The 15,833-nt window shown below is 39.3% G+C and overlaps 1 protein-coding gene across 6 annotated transcripts in view; it reads right to left on the bottom strand.

Moving 5' to 3' along the window:
- Nucleotides 1–15,833, bottom strand: part of COBL (cordon-bleu WH2 repeat protein) — a 289,300-nt gene that overhangs the window by 29,209 nt on the left and 244,258 nt on the right. The gene's annotated exons all lie outside the window — the stretch shown is intronic.

Below are 15,833 nucleotides of genomic sequence, written 5' to 3'. Positions count from 1 at the left end.
TATTTCAGTGTATTTTGTTTTAAAATCATACCTCCAATAAATAGTCATTGGATGCCTAAATTGAATAAGCCCCACAGACTTCTCCGTGAAATCCTGCACTAACAGTGAAGTGATACCATAATCACATAATTGTAACTGGACAACAGACTAACGACATATAATTAAAACCAAAAGAGCACCAAGGAGGAACTTTTGTAAGATGCTAGTTTATCTGAGATCCCGAACAATAGAAGAGACAAAAGAACATTTTTAAGAGACGTACATTTCACAAAAGAGCTCAGAAGTAAAGAATAGAACACAAAGAAAGAACTGTTGGGAGAAACACAAATGCACAAGGCAATATATTTGAATGCAGTGAATGCTTTTTTAACAATAACCTCTCTCTTCTAGCTTTCCTCCTGGCTTTTGTTGCAAGACTCTTAAGTAGAGGGCAAATGTGGAGAAGAAACACTGCCTCTGGATTACTCTATCCCTAAACATTTTCTGCCAATGATTTACTGAGAAGCTGTCACATCCTGGATGTAAATCAGCACGGAGATGTCATTACATGGGAGCCAAACTGGACAGCCAGCTCTGCTCGGAATTTCTGCATGGCAAGCAGCCCACAGCCAGCCCAGGAAGGTGAGATCCCTTTCGCCTGCTTTCCTCTCCTGCCTTCCCTTTTGTCACCATCACTGAATAAGTAGGTCAATGAAAACTAACACCTTCCCCTCCACCCTGTGTGTTTAGATTATAAACAGCATGACATACAGAAAATGAGTATATAGGAGTCAAGTCACAGACCACTGTGTTCAAATCCCAGCCCAGCAACTCAGTGACTGTAACCTGGGCAGGGGACTGAGCCTTTTTGAGCCTCAGTTTCCTCTGTGGGGTAGGATGACAATTCCGACCAGAGGCTACAGAACGGCTCTGAGGACATTACGTGAGATGCACCCTCCATGCTGGGCTCCAGACTCATCTCTGCTGCCGGGTGAGTGCCAAGGTGGGACGGTCCCAGAATGGTGCTGGGGATCCACATTTCACACCAGAATTCAGGCTCTCTGGTGACTCATGGTTCACAAGGGGATAGACACGTACACAAAGAATGAGGATGCCATCACTGGGTGTGTTTAAACAAGCAGACTGGGGAGAGCTTGGAGGGAGGGGTCAAGAGAGATGTATTAGCATATAGCAGGGAACAGATAAAGTCCACCCCCAGCCTGGCTCCCCTCTTACTGCTCTGGCAGTGATCAGTCACATGCAAAGTCACCTTGAGACATCTACTCCCTAAAAAGTTTTCCCAGCTGGCCCCTGGGGGTGATCGTAGGACCACCTGGGACCAGGGTATGTTTCCTGGCTCATGCCCTGGAGACTCGGATGCTACAGTGGTGCAGGGGCTGCTTGCCCATGGTGCTCGGCACCCCTTTTCTATCCAGTTGTAAGAGCCTTTTTGCCTGTCTGGGCTTGCTTTATAGGCTTCGGAAGTTTTGATGCCCGGAAAAAAAAAAAAAAAAAGGTTGAGAGTCACTGCTCTAAATTAAGCCAACTGCAAACCAACCCTTAAGTCAACAAGGTGTGAGAAATTATATATTCAGTGTGCACATGTGCTGAAGGCATTTTAACAATGTATAATGGAGGGCATTATTACCAGATCTCCCTTCCAGCCCAAGGGAGCCGTGGATTTCTCTGGGATCATCCCCCAAGCGTCCCCTCTTACCAGGACACCGTCCCTTTATGCAATACTGGCCTCACACCACTCTTGAGTTCTTTCAGCAGGAATTTAGCGAGGGCCTTTCAACAGGGGCACGGGAGGGGCAGAAGCTGGTAATGGCTTCCCTGAGGCCACTGAGGAAGACAGGAATGGATCAGAGAGTCACTTAGGAACTGAAAGGGAAACTGAGTTCCGGGAGGAGAGGAACATAGATTTGATGTGACACTGCACCCGGGGCTTGGACCTTCTCTGGAGGACACAGGACACTTCTTTGAGGAACTGACAGCTGAACTGAGCTCAGAAGAGAGGGCAGGGTGGGGCAGCGTGGCAGCCTCTGGGAAGGGAGACCAGCGTGCCAAAGGCTTTGTGGCCGGAGCTCAAGAGCTGTATGAGCCAACTTTCTCCAAATACCTCTGGAGTTTGTCTAAGGAAGCACTGGGTGGGAGATGGAAACGCATCCTCCCGTGAGGCCCCAAACTGGGCCCCTGTTAGTTTCTGATGAGTTCTTTCCGCAGTCTGCTCTATGGGTTTAAGAATCTTTTGTTTGGAATCTGACATCCCTGTCTCACTCATCCTGCCATCTTTTTTTTTCTTTTGGTTTGTTCCAGTTGTTAACCCAGGAACTGTAACATGTTTTGACAATTTCTGAATGAGATAATGGTGCAGGAGATTTTTTTTTTTTTTTAAACAATCTAAACGGAAGCCCTCCAAAAACAAAAGGAAAACTTGGAGCTGCTTTGGCTGCAATGAGATTGGGGTCCAGAGTTGGGGACTGCAGTGTGTACCCCACTTTTCAGCCCCCATCACAGCCTCTGAGGCACTACACATTCTAACCTGAACTTTGGACAATCTTTTCTTCTTTCTGTAAATAAGTAAGTTGGTTTTGAAGAGCTCTAAAATCCCCTCTAGGTTCCAAACTCCAGCATTCTTTAAAAGTTCCAAACTAGAGTATATGACGGAAATACTCTATTTACAAATTGATCAGTGACTAATGGGGAATTGTAAAAGGAATTGAACATTGCCTTTATCCTTTCTGCTATTTGCTGTCTGCCCTAAAAGTGCAAGTCATTATATTTTAGTCAATTAATGCAATGGGAAATTTGCCCTTTTCTTAAAGTATGAACAACCATATTGAACTAAAAAGTTATTACTGCAAGGTTTTTGCTAATGTGGAAAAACACATTTAATTTGGGTTTTTTTTTTTTTGCAGAAATCTGATATAATTTTATGTCAATAAATAAACATCAAATAAGTAAATTAACAATATAAATTCATGATATAAATTCTTCTAAATATACAGCCACTTGTTTTCCACCTAAATGTTATATCCCATGGTTCAAATACTATTATAACTAAATGAGAGCTCTGGGAAATTCTCTAGCTCAAGGGTAAAGAAAATGCTAATTTAGGACTACCACTTCCTCAAGTTGAACACATTCTTGGTTTGGTCCAAGTTCTATTGGGTTGTTCTTTTACAAAGCCACCAAAGGAAATTTTCAACATTAAATATAAATATCTTCCAAGCACTGTAATGATGGATTTATTTTTACTGCTGTGTTATGACATGCAAATCAAAGATCTTATAATCTATGATACCACTCTGGTTTTTTTTTGTTTTGTTTTTTTTTTGCTGGTCATTAAGAAATGAGATTTCTCAAGAGTCAGTTTTATTAAGTTTATACAGCCCAGAGGAAATGTCTGAAAGAAAGACAAAGATCTGTCTGGCCCATTCTGATGCCCATGTTTCTACGTGTCATTCATGGACCAGAAAAGATGCTTGTCCTTCATCCCAGCCTACATTGATTTAGCTCACTATGTCCTAGGAACTGGGAATAGGGATAAATAAGGATAAATAAGCCACTCGTAAGTACTCCTGACCTATTGGTACAAACAGACATGGTGTATTTTGATAATTTTCTTCAAATAGTTTGGAAAACCATATATCCCATTACATTCTTAATATCAGAAAATTTCCATCATGAGTTAAATTGGTTGCAAGAGGTATGATTTCTACTCTTCTATAAATATTGATACTTTAAAAATAGATTGTTTCATCACTTTTCAGAATCTAATAAAAATAATCTGAATATCAGAGAATTTTGATGCCCACCAGTCTCCAAACTCTATGTAAAGTTGAGCGAACAAGCCCTTCCTTTCACAATAGTGTAAGTTTTAAAGCAGGTCTCTTCTTCCTTGAACTCTCATTTCCATTTCATGGCACCACAGAATCTCACCCTACTTAAATGTCCTTTTATGCCTTAAGAGTTTTATATTGATCAACCTTCTTTGTAGAAATACGTATATAAATTGAAATTTTAGTTTGAATTCCCCTTGCCGTAAGGCTGTAGTGCTTAATTATTTTTTCTATACTGAGTTATCATTGTGATAATTGATAGAAAATGGTCAATAAAGACTGCATAAATAATTAGAAATGTTGATATCTATTAAACAAAAAAGTAAAATGTCACTGGAAATTAATCTCATGATGAGCTAGATGAGGCTTTTTTCAATTAATTCATTTCAAATGACTGGATTACTTACTTCTAGAATGAGGCAGAGTTTGACAAACATTCAATTTGCATCCTTCATATTTATAAATAAAAGTGCCACAAAACTTTATTCACAAAGTAGAGATGAATTACAGTGAAATGACTCCACTCATGTTTTTGAATTTTTCCTCTGTTATATACCAAAAAACCACTTAATTTGATCTATCACGTAAATTACATTTGATGATGTTTAATCTGACAAATTGATTAGGTCCTTCATCAATCTGGTTGGAAAGAAAAACTGGAAAAAAAATGGAAAACTAATGGATATATATGTCAGGTTGTTAGAATTACTTATCTTCTCAACATTGTACCAGGATTTCAATTTGTCCTTTTGTTTGATATCAGGACTGGGTTCTGTCCACCTTAGGGAAATGCACCCCAGTAAGGTTCCTGAAGGGTAAGAGGCAAGACTGTCTTTTGTAAGGATGGAGAAGGGAATTTGTAAAAGTGGAGTTGGAGAAGGAGACCCTAAATGATGCCAGCCATGGGTGTGTTCTCCGACACATCAGTTTTAGGCACGAGTGCATATGGAAGCATAAAACTGGGAAACTGATGCCCCTTCAGAGTCTTGGTGTACTCCTAGGGACATGCATATCTTGTTTAAGCCCACCCATGTATGCAATATATATCAGTCAATATAAGAATGTGGGTGCAGAGGAGAGCATGTAAAGAATGTTGCAGGAATACAGATTTGGGGTCATCAGGTCTAATTAGAGGAGACAGGAAAGTAATTATTGAACTAGGTCTTGAAATAAGTGTGATTCTGCACATATTGAAGGACAGTGAAATCAAAGTATGGGCAAATTTACAGAAACAAAGGCTGCCTGGTATGAATGGGAAAGATGAAATATTTTTCAGTTGTTGGGGTCTATCCTGCCTGGTGGTATGATGTATGCAGATGATTTTCTGGATGTAGGGTGTGGAGAGGGTGGCTTTGGGATCAGCCTCAGGATATCCTCTATCACCATCATTGTATCGATTCTGACCTGAGTGGGTAGCTCCAATTTTTGCTACCCTATTTTCCTCTAATTCATTCTTTAGGGACAGTTTCTTCAAAGTGGAGTTTTCTTGTTCATTGCTCTTCAAAATTACAGCCTCTCTGGTTTGATGGCCACTAATCAATATTTTATATTCATGTTGTTAAAGAACCCCACAGATGTGAAACCCTCATAGATATCGCATGATGCAGGTATCAGTACTGCCAGTTTACAATAGGACTGCTATAATATAAACTTTTTTTTTTAACTTTTCAGGAAGACTTCTGAAAGCATTTATGTATCTAACATGGACTTGTATTCTCTTGAGTCAAGCGATGTTTTCTTGGTATCAATCAACCTGTATTTCTCTAAAGCCTGAACCATGACACCAATCCTAGAATCCTCTTGTGATTTTATAAGAATGCTTGGACAGAGAAACTTCCAAGTTTTAAAATTTTAAGACAGGGCTGTGTTGCAACTGCCATTCTTTTAAAAGCATAAATAGGCTCACACCCACTAAAATGGCTATTATTTAAAAAAATGGAAAATAATAAGTGCTGGTGAGGATGAAGAGACATTGATTGTAGCTGGTCTCCTTGATATCATGATCCCAGAACACAGGCAGCTGCTCTGCAAACAGTTTGGTGGTCACTCAAAAAGTTAAACATAGAACTACCATATGGCCCCGTAACCTCACTTCTAAGTATATACCCAAAGGATTGAAAGCAGGGCCTCAAACAGGTATTTGTTTATTCACAGGATTATTCACAGTAGTCAAGAGATGGAATCAACCCAGGTGTCCATCAGCAGATGGATGGATGAACAAAACGTGGCATAAACATTCAATGGAATATTATTCAGCCCTAAAAAGGAATGAAGGGCTGATAAATGCCACTACATGGATAAATCTCAAAGTGAAACTTGAACAAAATAAGTCAAAGACAATGGGACTGATATTGTATGATTCTACTTATATGAAATAGCTAGAATATGCAAATGTATGGAAACAAAAACTAAAGTACAGGTTACCAGGAATGGGAGGAAAGGGGGAATGGGGAGTTAATGTATCATGGGTGTAGGGTTTCTTTCTGGGGTGATGGGAAAGTTATGGTAATGGATGTTAGTGAGGATAGCACAACATTTTGAATGTGATTAATGTCTCTGAGTGGTATAGTTGGGAGTGGATGAAACGGGAAAGTTTATGTTGTATATACTTTTCCACAATTTAAAAAAGAAAGAGTAAGTAAAGAGACAATGAAAATTAAATGCAATGTATGATCCTTTTTGGATCTAATAATGGAGGAGAAAAGATCCAAAAGGACATTATTTGGACATATGAAAAAACTGGAATATTGACTGAAAGCTTTACATGAATTTTAAATTCCTTGAACTTCATAACTGTAAGCTGGTTATATATCCTTGAATATCCTTGTTCTTAAGAAATGCATATGGAAGTAATACATGATATCAAGGAGACCAGCTACTCTCAAATGTTTTGACAACTGATAGATAAGTAGACAGACAAACAGAACGATGAAGCTAATGTGGGCAAAATGTCAAAATTGGTGGAACTGAGTATCTTGGGGGAGGGGTATGTTGAAGTTCTCTGTATGTTTATTTTAATTTTTACAATTGTCCGGTAAGTTGAAATTATTTCAAAATAAAAAAGTTTAAGGAAAAAAAGCATATGTAGGTAACAGCTGTTGCTTTCATCTGTCTATCCCTGTCTAGCACAGTGATAGGTTAAAGGATGGGCAAGTGTCCTAAGCTGGACCAATCAGAGAACCCCATCAGGACCTTTCTGCCAGAGATATCGCTATTGGTAAAGATGGTTTCTTTTGGCTGGAATAAATGGATTGGCCATGAGTCTTGGATAAATGGCAATCATTTTGATTGATACATGGAGAGAGTTTGTCCAAGGGATGGTGAGAGACACACAGCAATGTCTGAGCTCTTACACCCATTCATGCCTACAACAAAACGTAGCCTTTGAAATTTCCAGTTACATGGGGGGAAAATATCCACGTGGCTTATTAACTAGTTGAAGACACGTTTCTGTCTCTTGGAACTAAAGAGCCTGACTAATAAATATCAAAACTACCCTGACCGGTGTGTGTGTGTGTGTGTGTGTGTGTGTGTGTGTGTGCGCCTGTGTGTGTATAAAATTTTACATTATGAAATTTCTATTATAGGAACCTTTTTAAAAACTGTATCAAATTTGACAACTGCATCTATATGTTTTCCTTTCTTGGATTCATTTTCCACTATTTGGATTGCACACCTGAGTAATTATTTTTTCAGAATACTTCATTTATAACGGTTTACTTTCTTAGTCCTATTGTGTCTGAAGATATCTCCATTTAAGCTTCATCCTTCACTATTAGAATGGCTATATCTATGACTGGAGATCAAGGGCCATCTTCTTCAGGACTTTATTCTCAAATCTGCTGTTTTTTTTTTAGCATCTTGCCTCACAGATGAGAAACCTTAGGATAGAATGATTCTTTTCCAACTATATATAACCTTACCTCTATATTCTTCTAAGAATTATCTTTTTCTCCTTGGGTATAAAAATTTCACCAAAATGTGTCTAACTGTACATGTTTCCAAGGATGTGTGTTCAATTTCCAAGAAGATTTTGATGTTTGCTTATTCATTTTTCAATAATACCCTGCTCTTGGTTTATGGATGTAATAATTAAAATTTTCTGGGGCAATGACTACATTTATGTTCATTTTAAAGTTCTGTTTCCTAAATTAGCTTTACTTCCTCTGGAGTCAGTTCTTCTAATCAGTTTGCTGTCTCCCTTTCATGTTTTCTTCTTTTTTTTAAATAAATGTTTTTTAGTAATTCTTGTTCTTTTTGGTTAAAAATTTTAATTTTTATTCTATTTACATTTATGCCTTAATGCACCCAGGCTTATTCCTGAATGCAATGAGTCTGGGAGTCCAATCTTATTTTCTTCCAGGTGGACGGTCAATTGTTCCAGTGCCATTTATTAAATAAACCATGCATTCCTCACTGTATTAAAATACTTTTCCTCATTTCTTAAATTCCCATGTATACTGGTATCTATGTCTGGCCTTTGTCTAAATCTATGCTTACTTTTTTATAACCAATATTTTATTATTTTTGCTTATTATTAAAACACAGATGCTATGAAACATTTGTACATAATTCTTTTTTTTTTTTTTTTTTAACTTTCCAAGTGAAATTCAACAAGTAGTTAGAGAGCAAACTTCAGCAAATGTTATGGGTTACAGTTCCACAGTTTCAGTTATTTTCTTATTGTGAAATACAATATATATGCAAAAAGGTAAAAACTTTAAAAGTACGATTTAACAAGTCATTATATAGGAAATTTCCAAAAATGTTATGACTTATAGTACCATAGTTTCAGTTATTTCCTTATTGTGAAATGTAGAATATATACAAAAAAGTGATAACTTTCAGATTACAATTTAACAAGTACCTATAGAGCAATTGTAACCCACAGCATTCTTTGAAATTTGCTCTTGGTTGTTTTTTATGTGTTTCAGTGAGGGTGTCAGTAACAGGAATGGATTTCTTTTCCATACTGATCATCACTGTTCCTTAGTTGAGAGCAGAAAGTCTAATGACAACAGCCTTGGGTGCGGTGCATGGAGCAGATTTGGGCCAAGCAGAGTCCCATGGGATGAGAGCGGGGAGTTTGCACTCTGGGGCCAGGACCCCATCTGGATAGCGCAGTCAGCTCCTCATAGATTTTGGTTGTTGGTTCTTACACTCAATTCGGCCATCCTGAAAATGAGGTTTCATTCATTTAATTTTCATGTGGTGGCTTTAGCAAATAGGTAAACAGTATTCCTCTCCTATGCTGATGTTATGGCTTTGGTGATGCTGTAAAATATTAGCCTATTGGCTAATTACCTATCAGTTAGTGCAGTTCAGAATTGATATTTGCAAACTACATAATGGTAGTTGGGTTTTGACATTCTGCACTGTTCAAATGATAATATTTACCTACTTCTTTTTTTAAACCTCATGGACCCCCCCCAATGTGAATATCAACCTTCTTTTGCAAATTATAAACGTTCCAGCTAACAAATTATTTCATCTTTTCATGGGGGAATGTGTTGCGGTAACACACCCTGCCAGGCTCATAAAAGGGGCAAGTCCGTTCAGAATCACACAAAATCATGTTAGTCAATAGTCAAACGAAGTTTTTTTCGCCAAGAAAATGTTAAATGAATCTCAGTGAGAATGCCTACATTTAAGCTTTTCTAGGCCCAAATCTTCCACCTTCTGTGGAATAAATCTTGATTCCATTTGTCTGGGGATTTCAATATATTCAAAATTATTTTTTAGAGAAAAAAAATTCAACCCTTTCTTAGCTATTTCTGGCGCCTAACATCTGATGGGAGTGGGGAAGTGTGGTGAATAGGATGGCGGTTTGTCTTGGCAAGAACAAAAGCCGATGCCTTAATTTTCATCATCAAAATAGAAACACTGTCTCCAGGTTGTCTAGTATATTAAAGCACATGGATTTCATTTAATCCACACTTCAGGAAATCTGAGGTTCAGGGACTTGTCAAGGAGCTCCATCTCAAATTGACTACTATTCAGGTCTGGCATGAAGCAGAGTTGAGTCATCTGACATTTAAATAGGCAATCTAAGAAAAACATCGTCCCTTGCTTCTGCTAGTTTTTTCCAAGTTCTGTCTTTTTGTCCACAGAACTCTAGGGAGCAAAGTATATGGTTGCTCTTGTTTGGCTTTTTAAAAATGCATTGTTCAGCCATAATGATTGACCTAAAGTTGATATAAAAAATGATGCATCTTAAACAAAACTGATGCTGGAGATCTATTATTATCCAATGTCTCTTGTACTAACATTTAGGTCTCCCTCCCTCACCCCTCCCCTTTTTATTAAACAAATGAGTGCTATTTGACCCCATATTCCCCTCTCCTTTTATTTGCCTTGGCACCCAGGAAGCTCAGAATCAAATTTAGTATTTAATACTATTTTTGCATGGATCCTGCCCTCCTGTCCCTTCTTTCTGTCACGTATGTTACTGAACTCTCTTGTGTTTATTTGTAACCACTTAAGGCAAATGTGGTTTTAAAAATTGTATTCATCAATCTATTTTTTATTATTTCAAAGCATTTAAAATAAAAACGATTGCTTCTTTCCTAGAATTATCTATATTTGAATAATACTCCTATACACACAAACTGCCTTGAATCCCCTTTGAAATTCAGTGTGATTTAAATTATAATAGAATAGGTCATCTATGTGTACTGTTTGACATCTATAGAATACTACATGACAGAAAAAGAATTAGACCGGTTTCTTGCCTGAACTGATGAAGACAACCCTCCTCAAACAATTCTGTGTGCACCCCTGCATTGGTGCCACAGCCCACAGGGCTGGTGCCTTTTGAAAAACAAATGAATACTTGTGGTCCAGGGTGTCTTACACACTAAGGAAGAGTTCCCCAAGTGGGCAGACCATGTGACTTCAACTCTTGATGAAACAATTAACATGGTTAGGGTTCAATAATGGAAAAGAGCATTCCTTAACAAAATTTAAGAATCTAGACATCAAAACTTAATGGCTTTCATGAGAGAGCATAGACTCTATTCCAGGATATTTGCAATAGTCACAGAGAAGATGTCATTGGAGCAAGGAAACATCAAAGCTTGGGAGGGTGACCATGTGGCTGGTGTCCCTGCTGGTTCCCACTGGGACGGGAGAGTGGGCGGTGGGCTCCCCGTGTTTCCCCCACCTTCTGGGAGTGCTGAGAGTCTCTTTCTAGCACACAGCCAGTCAGCCTGCCCCAGGGGACCTTCTTCCCAACCCTTCTTTGGTTGTACCAAAAAGTGGAGATCAGTGGTTATGGGAACAATTGCCACCGATTTTTTGCAACAAAATATTTTATTTGGTGTATTTAGGAAAGAAAAAAAAAACATAGAAAGCAAACTTTTTGCTTACTTTTTTTTTTCTTTTTAACAGAGATTGCCAAGTTTTTTCTTCGCCAGATCTGAGCTTTAATTTCCTTATTGATAGTTTCTATAGGGTACCACTTCTAAAATCTATTAAGTCAATATTTCCAGTTGATCAGTGTGAAAATATCTTTCTGCCTCTCATTCCTGTCTTGGAATTCTCACTCTTTGAGACCTAAAAAACTCCTACACTTTCTAGCTTGCTTACCCTCACTCCCTTCCTCCAGTGTATTTTTGTTCCATGTGTGGCTGGACACATTGAGAAGCTGAAATTTTTCAGTTGAATTTGGGCTATTACATACAGTATTGTTTACTTTCTGATCAATCAGTCTATAGATGAGTGACTTTTTGAATACTTTACGTGGTCTGGGTTGATTGTAAGACCTCTCCCCTACCAGAGAAACGATTCCAAGGTATTATCAGGAAAAGAAATTTTTTTGTGCTAATTTCTCAGCCTGGGGGTTCTGAGACCACGGGCTGGATCTCCTTCCATCCAGAACCCAGGCTGAGAGAGACATGTCTCTTTGGCTTCTCCCTGTGCTGCTGGGTGGCTTCTTTCTAGTCCTGCTTTCCACTGAAGGAAGAAACCCTTGTGTGTCCTGTTCTCTTCTGCAGCTTGGTAGGCTCAACACCTAGTGCTCTCTCCTCCAGCCTAAGAGGAGACCCATTCTCCCCGAAAGCCCAGGACATAACACGTCTTCCCTGCTCTTCTCTTTTATGATTTCCCCTTTGCTTTCTGACCAGTCACCATTTTACTGACTCTTACAAGAGCAACTATGCATTTAAAATAATGTTCATTATACAAAATGAAGCATTTCAAGATGCTTTGTAGCAGAAGGAGTTTTCAGGGAATTTAACCCATCATGTTGCTGGAACTGGAAGAAACCTGAACTTGCTTTTACCTTAAAACATCTGATTCCCTGCCATGGCCTTCCTCATTTCAGCCATGGTAGAAGGTCACCCAGTTATTTGGGCACAAACCTTTGCTGTCTCCTGGGGTAGATGCCTCAGTGGAGAAGCCTGGGACACTAGTTGGGGGTACATGTAGAACCAGGAGACAGCACTCTTGGGAGCCAAGAGAGGACACTGTTTAGAGAGAGAAGTAACTACATATCATCTCAGTATAATGTGCATTTCTAACACTTGTATTTGTACCCTCAAGTTCTCAGAAAATGCCCTTCTCTTTCCTCTTGAAAGTCTTCAACTTCTTTCAAGGATCACTCAATCCCTGCTTCCTCCATGAGGCGGGCCTTCTCCAGCTGTCCCAGCGCACCTTCCTTCCTTGGCCATCATCTACTGCTGAGCTAATACCTTGTCTTTCCAACTTGGTGGTAAGCCCCTCACGGGCAGCGTCAAAACACCTCCCTTAATGTCCTCATCCAGAGAAGTGGACACCTCCCTCTAAGGTCAGATGAAGGTTAAATGAGAGCATGTGTGGAGGGGCTGGCAAGGCTCACCATCAGTGCGCAAATAGTGCATCTGTGGTAATGGGTAGTTGTCCCAGGTCCAGCTGGGTGGTTGGCCATAGCATCCTAAGTTCCCTGAGAATGGTGGTTCTCTCCCTTTCTTCTGCTTCAGATCCCCTGGAGGAACTGTTAAAACACATATTGCTGGGTCCCACCCGTGGAGTTGCTGAGCTTCACACCCTGAGGTCTGGGGTGGGGCCTGAGAACTTGCATTTCTCACATGTCCTCTGGGTTACCTGGATTACCTGGCCACAGCTCACACTCTGTCTTCTGCCTCAGCTGAGAACAATCTACACTTAAATATTTTGTATAACATGTTTCCCTCCTCATAATAGGAAAACCGCTTGGTTGCTACACTTCATTCACAGCTCTGCCTCCAACAAAAGGCACTGACGTTAATGAACAGACCAGTATTTAAAAATTTAAAAACTCAAATTTGGTCCCTTTTGTCCAAAAGCAGGGTGATTTCTCTTTTTCCTAAACTGGCAGATTCCATTTCACATCCCAGTGTTCTTCATATTTCCTCCATTTCAAGGGAAGTTGCCCCAAAATGCCTTTATTGTAACGTTAAAAGTGACATCCTCCTCAAGACAAAAGTAGAGTTGAAAGAATTGCTTGCTGCAACCAGATTAGAAAAGTTGCAGAAAGACAGAATGAGCAAGCTTACAAAACAAAAAACGTCTCAGAAAGTTGTAAAATACGCCCCAAACAAGAAGAAAAGAAGTGGTCGTCTTGCAGGCTGGATGAGAAAAGGGCAGGGTGTAGGAGGGGGGAGGCGGAGCCTTCCTGGGGTCCTGACTGGAAGCCGGAAGTACGACATCAAGAGAGGAAGGAAAATGGGATCCTGAGAGATTGAAGAAAATGGATAAGAGAAGGAGATTCAAAAGTCACAGGCGTTGAAAAGGCGGTCATAAAACAAGCAAGAGAGGGGACGATTAGCCCTCACCAAGCTGAGTTAAAACATGAGCCTCAAAGGATTACGCATCTCACATTTCTGCATTGTTACGTCCACTCGCAAACCCGCTCCCAGCCCAGTCAATTTATCCAGCCAATTTGATTATTTTTGCCATATTAATTATTTGTAGAAATTGCCTGGTGTTTGCGATAGCTTGAATAGTGTACTCTGTGAAGATGGCTTATTCATACTCTAACTTGGGTCTGGATTAATGCATGAAACATATTTTTATACTGAAAAAAATACTAACTAGGTGCTTGTTTCAAGATAAGTTTGCTTTGTTAAGTATAAAATATGAAAAGCGCGTGGGGAAAACTATGAGTGGCAGAAAGTAAAGTAACTAATAACACACATTGGCTCTTCAGAGATACCCATACAAACAGAGCAGAACCACTACCTAAAAGCAACTCAGGTACAGTAGTCAGGTGTTAGCATGAAAATAATGAAAAGTAACGTCACTATTTTTCCCTTAAGCCCTCCTTGCAGAAGTCCAGCTCGCCTTGGGAATGCTTATCAGTTGTAACAATGAAAAGATGAGCATCATAGCCCATCATTTTAGAAAACTTGCATATAATCATTTCTTGCCTTATCCAAAGTCAAGAGACTATACAGTCAGTAAATTAAATGTTTCACACACAAACCACCTAACACGCAATTATGGTGGCCCAAAATAATTTGGCATTATTGACCGGAAAACACTCACCTCAACAAACCCCACCAATACCCAAGATAACCTCGCAGAAGATGTTGAGGTTCCAGAGCTAGGTTTTTAGCATCATCCCAACGATTCAATGTTATCCATGCCCACTGTGAAGTAAAGAACCCATCGTTCCTCCCATTCCTGAAATGACAACCAACCCAACCTGCACTTTCTGCCATTCCACTGAGGTTTACAGACATCTTTACTAGAACTCCATTTAACCAGGGTTCTTTCTATTAGAATTCTTTTTGGTTTTAAAGTAAAGTTTATTTTCTTTTTCTTTAGTATAGGAGAATACAAGCAATTGGAAAGGAAATAATCACTCATCCCAAAAAGAAACATGATTTTCATTTGGTGTCTTTTCCTTCAGTCTATATTTTTAAAAGAAGCTTTCATATAAACAGATGTGTGTATAAGTCAGGTTTTTCTAGAAAAACAGAACCACCAGCATATATATATATATATATGAATTATAGGAATTGGTTCACGTGTCTGCAGGGATTGGCAAGTCTGAATTCCATAGGGCAGGTCACAGTTGGAAACTTCAATGACGGTGATGATGAATTCCCCAGAAGAGGTTTGCTAGCTGAAGTAGAGGCAGAGATTCTTTTTTCTGGTTTCTGAAACTCTCACTGTTGGCTTTTAAGACCCCCAAATGAATGGATGAGGAGACACTCCCATCATAGTTGAGGGCAATTTCCTTTGTTGATTGTAGATGCAATCAATTGTAGATGCAATCAACTGATTATATACACAAATCCATCTATGAAATGCCCTCACAGTAATAAACAGGCCAGAGCTTGCTTGACCAAATGACTGGACACCTAAACCTAGTCAAGTTGACACATGAAATTAACACATCACAGTACATAACAAAATTTCTTAAATACGCGAAAAAAATCAGATATATCACCCCACTATAGTGTTTATGGACTCACTTTATATTCAACTGATTAAAACCACAATTTTTCTCTCACATTTTTTGTATCAATTTAAGCAATTATGTTACAGCGTGCTAATTTGACACTGAGCAAATTAGTCAGTCTCTATAGGCTTTTATTTTCTCATTTGTAAAATTGGGATAAGACTAATAATCCTACTTTCAGGGAACTATCTTGAAGACTGTATGCAATAATACAGGAAAAGTCTGAAAATACTAACAGCTCCGCAAGTATAAGCTGTTACCATGAGTTTTATTACTGTGATTTTAATGTATCAGCCTCCAAGAAGAAATATTCAGTGGTGGTAAAATCTTAGAAAAACTGGCAAATCTAGGAACAAACTTGACTACATGGAGATTTCAGAAACTGTAATCTTAAGGGCCTTTGAGTACCTTCCCGAGGAAGGTGCATCTCCCCTGCCCCAGGAGTGTGACAGAGAAGAGAGAGGAGGTCATCAAAAGGTGTTAGCTACCAGGAGGGAGGTCAAGGAAGCAGTGGAGGCAGATCTGGCCCAACTGATGTGGCCTCAAGTGTGAGTGGCTGCTGGCTGGCTGGGCCTCATACCCTT

Source organism: Choloepus didactylus, chromosome 5 (assembly GCF_015220235.1).
Source record: "Choloepus didactylus isolate mChoDid1 chromosome 5, mChoDid1.pri, whole genome shotgun sequence".
Taxonomy (NCBI): Eukaryota; Metazoa; Chordata; class Mammalia; order Pilosa; family Megalonychidae; genus Choloepus; species Choloepus didactylus.
The sequence above is the reverse complement of the archived record's forward strand: the minus strand, read 5'-3'. Positions and strand labels throughout refer to the sequence as shown.